The 12342-nt window shown below is 32.9% G+C and overlaps 1 pseudogene; it reads right to left on the reverse strand.

Annotated features, from left to right (window-relative positions):
* Positions 1 to 2370: 2370 nt before the first annotated feature.
* LOC148869822 (LOB domain-containing protein 23 pseudogene) lies at positions 2371 to 3270 on the reverse strand (annotated as a pseudogene).
* Positions 3271 to 12342: the final 9072 nt, after the last annotated feature.

Genomic DNA, 12342 nt, shown 5'->3' on the forward strand with positions numbered 1-12342 from the left:
GCACTAATAGAAGGTGAGTTTTGGAAAATAAAAACTTGCTGACATTGTGACTTTTAGACATTTTGAAAAATTGTGTTGAGTTTAAGAGAAATGCTGAAAACTCACGGTGAGCTTTTGACAATTTTTCAATTTAAATTAGTTTTTGAAATTGACTCAAAGTATGACTTTTCCCCCACTCCTATGTTTCCTATAAAGTTTCTAACTCAAAAAAGAAAAACAATCCCAAAACAAGACCAATTCCCCAATTTAGCTAATGTTTTTCATGTTACTTAAACTTAAAGCTAACTAGAAACTAGGATAGGGATTAGGGAAAGACTAGGGAGTGGGACTAATTACTTAAACTTACATGTTTGGTTTGTGAAAACCAAAACTAAACCGAAATGTCGGTTTATTTACTTACACAAACTGAAACTAACTGGTGGTGTTGAAAAAGTGACCAAATCAGGTTGAGTCGGACCAGTTTGGTTGGTTTGACATTAAATATGAACACCCCTAATAGTGATTCAATGTAGATTGTAGGCTTGAAATAGGTCAAAGATGATGATCGATCCTTACATGCCCAAATTGAAACCTCACAAATAAGCTATCTAATTAAATTCATGAACATCCAAGATTGGAGAGTATCTTTGCTTGGATCAGCATCAAAATCTCTCTCTCTCTTCTTTTATACAAACACAGACGTTCTATGCTTTTGTCAACACCTTTTGTAAATATGTAAGGATTGATTTGGTAATGGCAGATAGATATATATCCCATAAAATGAACGGGGCCTAAAGGGAAAGACATTGAAGTTTTAACATTGGATCATACTATCATAGCAATGTGGGCATGGCTTTAATTCATATCAATAATCATGGTTTTAAATCATTTCAATAATCAATGAGACGGCACACATCATGTCCAGACCAAATTTTTAAAAATATACGATACAAACACAGAACTAATAACGTAAAAACAAAGCAATAAAGCCAAAGCCTACACCTATAAATGAACTCAAAGGCCTTTGAGACCACACCTGCCAATCTCAAAAATAGAAGAAATCCATTCGGTTATATCAGAAACTAGTGATTCAGCGACCTAATGACCCATAGCAGCTACATAGTTAGCTTGATTACCACCACGCCAAACAAAAGAAAGGGAATTTTTCTTGTTTTTTGGCATTTGTAAAAATGCTCATGAGGACAAACCAGCTCACTCTTGCAATCTAACTTTCAACCAAAACACATCCAAGATCAAATTCTTACAGCAGAAACAACATTCAAACTACTATACGACTATGATGTAAAATCTCATATAAATTTGAGACCATTTACGGATAATCAATAAAAAAATCTATTATCGTAAAAGAAATCAGATAATAAAGCCATCTGAAAAAGACAAAATGCACTCAATCTTATTCCACAAAGAGGGAAAATACTAGTTATGCCATAAGAAACCTTGATGCAGTTGAGTTGCAGAGAAGAATTGAAGGATACACAGATTTGATTCCTTCATTTACTAATTTAATCTCTTCTTTATTGCCATTGCTTTTTGGAGATTGTTACTCGTCCATGGCATGATTGGTATGGATGCTCAGGTTTGATCACACATGTCTTCTGGTTTTTTTGGATGATCACCACATTGTTATCTAGGTGAGCAAATTGACCAAAATGGACCAGGGAAAAATTCGGATTTAAAAAAAAAAAGAACAAAATTTAGTAAATTCTAACATGTATGCCACATTTTAACAGAGCTTGGGAGGAGATTTTTTTCCAATGACATCAGTAGATAAGGGAAGTCTTAGCCCATTTTGAAAAAAAAAAAAAAAAAGAGAGAGAGAGGAGGTTAATTTAAGTGTTTGGTTTCCCTTTTTCTTTCTCTTTACTTACACTTTTTTTCTCTTTTCTTCCAAGCCAAACACAGCCTTAATGGGGTATATCAAAATTCGATCCGATAACTAAATGGATTAAATTTCCCAATTCAATTAAATTTGTTTAATTTTAGGGACATCTGTTGAATCGAATTTGGATTCAAATCGGATCAGACCCGAGTCATTTGCAGCCCTAAATCTATGTGTTTGGAACTGTCACTAACCACATTGTGCACCGTGTTGTATGCAAAAACATCCCACTAGACGTTTCAAACAATTAATTGAAACTGAATTATGTTCTTTCTTCAAATTGACTCTTTAATTCAAATCTGTGGCGTGTTATGGTTTATGAAGGGCCAGAGCGGAATTAATACCTGTAGGAGCTATTACCTTATTCAATTTGGACTGCATGAGGTGACTCATAAACACTATTATTAAGGCTTTACAAGATAAGTATATTACGGAAGAATGGACATTTGAAGCTGATAAAACCCAGCACTTATTAGTAGACAAGAAGCAAATTAGAGAAGACCAGGTGTTTGATGAAAGTCTAGCATGGGCTGGTCTAAGTGAGGGGGATCTTGTTGGCTTGTAGTGAACCATATGGGTCCATTGTATTGATGGACTTGGCTCTGAGCCATCCGCTTCTGTTCTTGGCCTTGTTGTGCGCCATAGAAGGCAACTTGGCCCTGTATCTCAGCAAGTTCACGTTGAGCAACAAGTATCGATTGATGTAATTGAGTTATAATTCCTACACACCCATAAACAGGGTCTCTGACCCTTGAGCTTGCCTCGAAGGACATGCAGTCAGCAGCTACTGCACGTTGATGGACTGGGAGTTGCTGCTCCAAACAAAGAAGAAACAAATACCCATCTGTCAGAATTGAGGAAATAAAAATTCTCTAGAAAAGAACTAAGAATAGGTTTCCAACTCTCTAAACTTTTAAGAAAATGTGATGAAGAGAGCGTAAGATCTTCAACTGTAAACTAGTTTCTTTATCCAACTACAGAGCGTAAGCTTTCTGCTAAAATATAAATGATAGAGACCCGTTATTTCAAACTGAATTATGGGATTAAAAAATGAAAAAAAAATATTTATAAACCCATAATTAAAATCCAAGAATATTTTCCTTTAGTCTTATATTTCCCATTAAATATAAAAATGAAAAAGAAATAAAAAGCCATTAACTCATTAATGGTTAAATCTTTGAACTTCTTAATTGGATTTAATGAATTATACTGTAATAAATGAAAAATCTTCTTACCTGTAACATCTTAGTAATGTTACTAGCCCCAAAGATTTTGTGAACACAAGCAAATCTTTGTGGATTGGTTGAAGGGAAATAAGGGGCGAGAGTGCAATCTTGTGGGCACCTCCTACGAAGAGATTTGCAAGCTGCACAACGGGTGGAATTAGACATTGTTGGATTCTGTAGAATCTCTTGGAAAATTTTCTGTGATCTTCCTTGCTTGATCAAATCTAAATTTCTGATTTTGTTACAGTTGTCTTTTCTTTTTGAAATGCAAAGGAAGATTTAGCATCTTTGAAACCTCCAATTCTGGAATGCCCACAACGGCTAGAAATTCAAATGTGAGAGGAGAAGAAAAAAAGGCAAGCTTTTCAAGAATTATGAGAATAATTTAACATATAAAGGAAGGAAACAAAGGTGGTGTGAAGTGTCTTTATATGGGAGAGAGGCCATGAGCTGGCGGGTTTAAGAAAATAATTAATCTAAGTTAGCTCTGAATCTTCTATATGCAAACCATTATAATTGCCAACATAGTTAATTAGTTCTGTATATATTACGAGACTGATAATGTTTAGGAGAGCACATCTGCTCAAACCACGGTGGCATGCATCAACTGCATTTTATATGTAAGTTTAATTTAGAGTGAAGGATTAGAATTTAGGGGTTTTTGGTTTAGGGTTTATATGTGAAAATTAGGGTTGAAGTTCGGTAGACTAGGCTGCGTTTAAGTTCAATTCAGGCCCAATCCTAAGAATTAGACCTAAGACCCAAGCCCGAGGTCAAACCCAAAATATTCAATCTGCGTGTAACCCGAACTGAAATTTGATGCACTCAGGTTGGGTTTGGTTTAGTCAATCAACCTACGCTAAAATTCAATACAAGTGTATGACTATATGTAAGCTTTACCAAAAAATAAGCATGGGAATATGCATCTATGCATACAAATATGTGTTTGTACATGTGTATGCTTGAGTTGGGATTAAGATAGGCTTGGGCTTGAGCTAGGTCCAAGCTATCTAAGGGCTAGCCTAAAAAATAAAAAAGCTCAAACTTTTGCGCACAGGCCCAGCCTGAGGATTGAAAATCCAAGTTCAGCCCGTGTAAAATTGTGGGCTGGGTCAGTCTGGACTTGAATTGGGCCCGCCCAGGTTCCACCCCTAGTGAAAATCAAGAGGTGGCCGCTAAAGGGAGTATTCCAATCACATATTTTATATAGAAAATTTGACTTAAACAAACTTGGTACAATGGTATTTGGCTAGATTGATTTAAGTTAGAACAATTAGACATAAGGGTGCAACTTGGGCAGGCTTAACCCGAGCCCGATATGGCTCAACCTAAGTTTTAACGCAAGTTAAGCCTACATTTTTGGGTTGTAGGCTGAGCCAGGGCCAGAAAATCCGGGCCTGAACTAAACTTGGGTTGAGGCCTTGTGTAACCCAAGCCCAACACAACTCAAGAGTCAAGCCTGCCCAAATAAATGCATACATATATGTATTATATTTATATAAAAATATCATTTTTATTTATATACATTTGAACATGTATAAAGTATGTATTTGCACATTTGTAAATATTTTTAATCAATTCTACACTTAAATTAGGCCATAAAGCCAAAAAAAAAGACTATGAATATATTATACATAAATTATTTCCAACCCAACCAATTCACCCAAATCCAACTTGAGCCCAAGCCCGGCCCAAGTTGTGTTGGATTAAACTTGGGCTTGGGTTGACCTTCAACCTGACCCATCCTGCCTGAGTTCCACTTAGACCATATTGATTATATGCATGGGGAATGAGGGAAGTAAGATTCTTCTACTCACCCTACTATGTATATGTCAACACTGGCATATTTACTTGTGATGTATTACATATATAGTCCGTTATACACAATAGGTCAAGCAGCAGGTCCAGATTCGGATCAAACTGATCAGATTGAATTCAGATTGAGGTAACATCCGAATATAATGCGATGGAATATGAGAGGTTGAACCAGCTCCATTTGATGCCCTAATTAACATGCCCTATATTATGTAGTGATCAATGGAGTATCCAAATAGACCACACACCCAAACCCATATCTATACTGGAATCAGAATATGATCCATGGAACTTATGTCCAACTCGTTTTGGTATTTAGTCATTTTATTAAGCTAAACCAATTAAATTTATCTATATATTTACAGAGGAAAGAGAGTAGGTGAGGGGTCCATTCACCTCGGTGATCATTGGAGCTTGCTCCTCTCTATTTTCATAGGATGGCAATTTCGCCTCAGTGATCATTGAGGCTCGTTTGAGTTTGAATCTCCAGATAAGTTTTATTAGTTCTTTGAACTTGAGTTTAACCAATAAAAAATTTGGTTTAAAAGCTTGCGGGTTTCACTTGATTAATACATATATACAAATATACATATAATTTATAATTCATATTTTGAAATATATTTATATTCTATACATAATATAAGAATATATATATATATAGATATGCTTGAAAAAATTCCTTTGTTTCAAGAAAATCTTTTTCTAAAAAACCTTTAATAAAAAAGATTGGAGATTCGAATCCCTGATGGAAAAGCCATCTCCATTGAAGATCAAGGTTGGAAACAGGGATTAACATAAAAGTAAAATTAGGGTCAATGATGGAGAGTATTGTCCCCTCGATGGTGGTGGTGGTGGTCTTAGCTATAAAATTGAGAGGGAGATGAAAATGGGAGATTAGGGTTTGGTCAGAAAAGCTCATGGATTAAGAATGGGCCAGAGAATGAATTAACAAATGGATTAATGATCGAATGATCCTTATTAATAGGAGAAGAGGAGGATTTATATGTGCATAATGTGAAGGATTCCAGAATATCCACAAGGCGGTCACTCGTTTTAAGTGCCCAAGTTGATTTGATGAAAACACACGTTAGATGGTAGGGTGAGAACCAGTTTTGTCAGCCCGTACAGATAGCAATTACCTCTACGATCCTACCATGTGTTGCATGCAGAGCGTTTTCTATAGATCTTGCACGCCTATACAACGTCTTTGTCTTTCAATTTTGCATTGCGGCTTTAGTGTTTGGCTGTCCCTTGTGGTAGAGGACCACGACTCATTATGGACAAGGAGGATGACCCCAATTAGCTCCCTTGTAGTATAGCTATGGTAGCGAGTTTGCGATTCATTTTGTGTTATTAGTTGTGATTGTAATATATGAACCCATTCCCTTACATCCAAATCTTCCTTGTTTCGCTTTTTACTTTTTCATATATGTGCTTTATTTATTTTAAAATTAAAAAAAAAATTAAGTCTTAATGCTATCTAATAAAACCCGTAAATCTCTCTAATAGAATCCTTCTAAACTCCCCCCAATTGTCTATCTGTAAACATCTTTTCTTCCATTATTAAATCTCTCTTTCTCTCTTAAATCTCTTTGAATTATCTTAATTATTTTTAATAAAACAAGAGTATTAATTTGATGGGTCAGGTGTGGTTTAGGCCGAAACCTAACCTCGAGCTTGTACTAATACCACAGTTAAAGCCCAAATTTGCCAATCCAAACCCACCTATTAAGTTAAACCTGATGCAACTTGTGATGGGCTCAAATGTATTTGATTAAGCTTTGGTGGGTTATTCAACTTTGAAAATTTTCTTACTAATGGTTTTTCATTTTTATATGTTTTATTTTGGCTTTATAATAAATTGGATTCCACTACAATTATAAAATTAAAGTTAATTAATCTATGAAGAGTGATGTTTTTCTTTTTATTTGATTTTTTTTTAACTCCTCTTTATTAAGGATTCAACTATAATTCTGGAAAAACTTACATCCTATCAATTGGTATCATAAAAGAGATGGTGTTCATCACAATTCATGGGGAGTTTGATTGGTCAAAGCTCTTCCTATACCATATCTTTTTGGTAATAGATTTTTCCCTTTATTAATTAACGTATGCAGTACTGAGAAGTAAAGAAACACCAATACAGAATTCTGAATTCCACCCCCCCCCCCTACTATTAGCCCTCTCCCCCTTTAAACCACATCCGCTTATGAATTTGACATCAATTTAGGATGCATTCCCCTGTACTATGGGACTATAAAATTCTGATCTGGGTTGATTGATCATTCTCCCAAGTCTTTATTAATTGACATGAATATGATTATTAGTGCCAACTAGATTCACTGCTTTATTGCACTAGAGAGCTAGGATCTATTCCTTTTGCCACCTGGTTGGGTTAGGGTGTCTCAGTCCTCGATCGATTATTAACTGGGGCAAAATCATGGACCCAGAACTATCCCAAGTAATAATTATTAATTATTATAGTAACAATTATATTTATTTATTTATTTAAATACTAACTTAAAACTAGATTTTTGATAATATAGACTTAATAAAAATGACAATAAAATATTAAATTTATTTGTATGTTAATAAAAATGACAATACAAAAAAAATGTTCTTGGAACTGTATGTGTATGTTTCCAAAACTGAAAACGAAGGTGTGTATGTTTCCAAAAGCCAATTGCTTTTGGCTTAAAACATCATTTTGATGGTTCCAAAAGTATAAAATGGGTTTTTAAAACAAAACCAATATGCTTTTGCTTCTCAGAAAAAAACACAGCTCAAGAACATATTTATTTATTTTTTACTGAGATACGGTGGTCTCACAAACAATTTTAGTATTGTTTTCAAACATCTGAAATCCATATCTAACTGTTTTATTTTTTCCTATTCATCTGCAACTTGCCCCATCAATTTTGAGGTCCAGAACTACACCATTATCACCAGTCAGTGCAAAGGGCCCAAATACCCACCCAAGCTTTGCTGTGGAGCCTTCAAGAAATTTGCTTGCCCCTTTGCAAAGGAGTTGAATGACCTCACCAATGACTGTGCCTCCACCATGTTCAGCTACATCCACCTCTACAGGAAATACCCACCTGGCTTATTTTCCAGTGAGTGCCGGGAAGGGAAGGCAGGACTGAAATGTGGAAAAAACTAAGGCTATGTAATGAACAATTGAGTAATTAATAAGTTTGTCGATTCAGTGTAGTCCAATTAGGAGTAATTAACAAGTTTCCTGCTGGTGCTGGCACATCCATAATACTCTCATGTATTGCACCTAGAAAAAAAAAAAAAACATATAAGGTTGTTTTTGGTTGAAGTACAAATTTATTTGCACTTTGTTTCCTAAAGTGTTTTCTCTAAGATCTAATTTCCAGAAATTGCTTTCACAAATTCATTCATAGTGACTAAATTCAAGGCTCATAAATAAGAAAAACAGATTTTAATAGTTTATGTGAAGTGTGAAGGATACACTTGGGCAATGTTGGCATTGTCCCCAAAAGTTTTTGAGTTGAATTGTTCTTCTACATTTTTGAGTAGTGCTGGTTATGCCAATTCAATTTTATCCATTTGTGAGGATACGAGTTAAAACATAGTAGAGTTGTTTAACATGTAGTACTAGTGCGTTTTATTAGGGGTAAAAGACTTAAACCTACCCTACCCTGCGATTTCACCTAAAAACTGAAATTAAAATTCCATGATTTTTTAAAATGAACTTAGACTTCCCTGTCAAGTGACATCATCAATCTTAGGATTTTTATACTGCACTCGACCTCAGAATTTTGATTTGAAATTATAAACAGTTCCACTTATAACATTCATATCAGTCAGTGAATTGGCATCAATTCCAAGAAGCTGGCACCTACCTCCAACTGTATGGTGGAGCTAAGATTTTTGAGGTGGAATACAATCTAAAATCCTCAATCTTGCCCTTTATTACCTTTTTACTTAATTCGTTATGTCTGGACAAAAATCTTACTTGGCTGAGAAAAAGGCAACCCTAAAAAGATATAGGTCATTAGAACTTGTACTCATGGTTTTGTCTAGAACATGTATGTAATAATAAAATGAAATAATATAATAAAATTAAAAATAAAAGTATATATATTAATATATTATAATATAATATGATATTATTATATTATATATATAGGTCAGGCCACGGGTGGCAGGGCCTGCTCGGTCATGTCGTGTTGTGCCCGACATGTCCCACATTTTGTCATGCCAAACCGTGCTGGGTGGGCTAAAAATCGTGTTGGGCTGTGCTGTGGCTGCGGGTAGCATGGTTTGTTTTATAACTCTAGGAAGAACCAAATAACATACCAATTAAACCACCTCAGTTGGCACTGGGACTATTATCTAAGACCCCATTTGGGAGGACTTCTGCATTTTGGTTGAGTTACTATAAAAATAAATAAATAAATAAAACATTGGTTGAGCATATGAGTTTTAAATAAACTACTCATGGTAGCTTTAAATAAACTACTCATCTCAGCCTTAACCCTAGCTATCTAGGGCCGACTAGATGAATCCTTTCCTACCATTATACTTATTATTAATCGGATGCAAATTGAAATATCCAAATCTGATTACATAAACACCTCATCCAATATGTGATTATAGAATCGATTTGTAAAGTTTCAAATATCAATGACAAGCTTACCTGCTTGGCTATATTCTTCTTTTTGTAATGTGTTATCTTCTTGGTGTTTTTTTTTTCACTTATCAAAGAAATATAAGGTTTAAATAGAAGTAATTGAATGAGCTGAAAAGTAATAGTTCAATCTACAATTTAAACCTCGAGATTAAATAGGGACTGTATTCACAATTGAGCTCAAAAGAAAATTCCACAATCTTATTCATATTTTTTATAGTAGTGTAAATATAGGATTATAAATATGTTCTATTTTTTCTATAATTTGTTTTTTTTTTGTATTTTTGTATGTAAAAATAATTATGATATGTAACACTTACTTTTGTTGAATATGATAATTATATAATATTATACATGATCCTAAATGTTTTTTTGCAAAATTTATGTTTTTTTGCAAAATTTATGTTTTTCTCATTTTTGTATCTTTAGATTTTATTAATTTTTATTATTTATTTATGGTATTAAATGTTAATGCATTTGATCCAAAAGTATTGCCAAATAGTAAAATAATTTCATTTTTGGTCAGTTATAAATTATGTATTTCATTTTCTTTATCAATAAAAATAATTCTTGTTGCACTTATCTTTTTTTAATTTGATTAACAAAAATATCATAAATGTGTATATTTTTTTCTACATTTTTGTAATTTTTTATATTTATTTATATTTTAAAATTTCTATTGATAATGGTTTTGTTTTGAGTCAATTTTAAAAATGTGTTTATATTGTTAAAAATATTGGCATAGATCTAATTAGTAGCATTTATTAGTGAAAAATAACTTAAATATAAGATTTAATAAGAGAAAATGGGAGTTAATACTTTAAGTAAAAGACTTAATGAGAGGGGATTAAATGAGGTGGAAAGTAATAATTTAAGTTACATTTTCAACACTTACAATTAAGATGCACTAAATAGACATTTTAGTAGCCACTAAAGCTGTAATAAAATGACTTTTATACCATTTCTTAAACAAAGAAATATAGGGTAATTTTGGTTCAAAAAATTCCACTCTTAATCCACACTTTTATATATAGTATAAATAAATTAATGGTGAGAAAGCATGACTATAAAAATTGTGTAATATGCATACATGTGTATGTACAAATTCATATTTTATCAATAAATAGTGTATAATAATATTTTATATATAACATATGTATTATTTTACATTTGATTTATATTTTTAACTTCAATTCTTTATATCTATTTATAAAAAGAAAATTAAAATTTGCATTTGAGGGCAAAAGGATTTTTTCTTTTTTTTTTTTTTTGCAAAGATAATAGGCAAGGAACCAATGGCACCTTGGGACGTATAGATCTCAAAAAGTTACCTAAAATCAAAAGGATAACACCTTATTCAAACATTGTAGTGCAAAGTTATGGCCTCCGAAAGTTTACACATACATTTTATGTGCAAACATACGACCTAGTGATAGGATCGGATGGATCAATTGTTGAACCGCCTGGGTCAAATAGCTTTGACTGATCAGGGAGTTTCAATAGAACCAAAGGAATCAAGGTTGGTTGACAATTTGAACTATTCAACCAACCAGCTAGGTCAATAGCTAGTTGAAAACATTGATATACCCAAATTGAATTAAATCTCATTTATTTAAATACTTATTCAATTAATTAATTAATTAAAATAATCTTTTAGATAGGGCTACATGTCACACTTTCAAACAGCATCCCTCTCTATAAAAGTGAGTATTTGTCTCATCTTTTTTCTATCATCAAAATCAAGATCAGTTATCTCATTTGATGTTCTTGTAATGGAGAAAGGTGTGACAGGAAAAGAGCTTGTGGAATGGGTGGATCATGTGGGGGTGGTAGCTACAGAAAGCCAAAAAAAGCATGAAGAAGGAGGAGAACTCATTAAAAAGTTGGAGTTTCTCAAGAATGGAAACAACAAGATGAAGAATGGCATTGATGAGTTAAAAATGAAGTGAAGAATGGCATTAATGAACAGAACAAAAGCATCAATGAGACAAAGAATGAACAGAAGAAAATTTTGATGATTGTTACTGCAACTTCCATTGTGATTGCAATTGCTTCAAGTGCTATAGATGTACTTGCTTAGACATTTGGGGGCTAATCTTTCACAAAACTCTTCAAAATTTTGGAGTCTAATCTTTCAAAAATCTTTTAGAGTTAAATTGTCTCGAAATTATAGGGGTTAATCTTGTAACAATAATTCATCAACAAAATATTTAATTTTGGAAGCATCGTTGTGTGACTTCACTCCAAATATGGAGGTTAATATCTGAGTACAATGGTTAAAACACCTAACCCAACTTTTGCTTAACAATGGAGCAAGGGGCTAATGTAAGATAATGAATTTATCACATCTTTGTGCGGAAAGGTGCATGGAAAGATAAGCCTTAACCAAATGGTCTTTAGGTGGCTAAGATCTTAATGCAAAACTCATATAATCTTTTGGTTGTTAGGTCTGTCGGAAAATCTTTCACTTACCAAACGACACCTAAGATAATAGTAAATTTAGTAATAAGTTTAGTAATTATTAACAACATTGCTAATTACTATTAATTAGCATTAATATTAACGTCATGTTACCATTAATTAGATTTTTGTTAATGTTCTATTAATTAACATTAATAGCAATCATTTTTAATAGTAAATTAATTGATGTTAATTAAGTTAGTAGTAAATTTAATTTCCAATAAATAACATTAATTATTAATAGAAAATTAGCAATAATTATTAAATCTAATTAACAATAATTTGATAAAATTTATTTGTATTAA

Source organism: Nelumbo lutea, chromosome 2 (assembly GCF_056320005.1).
Source record: "Nelumbo lutea isolate HS-2025 chromosome 2, American lotus-T2T, whole genome shotgun sequence".
Taxonomy (NCBI): Eukaryota; Viridiplantae; Streptophyta; class Magnoliopsida; order Proteales; family Nelumbonaceae; genus Nelumbo; species Nelumbo lutea.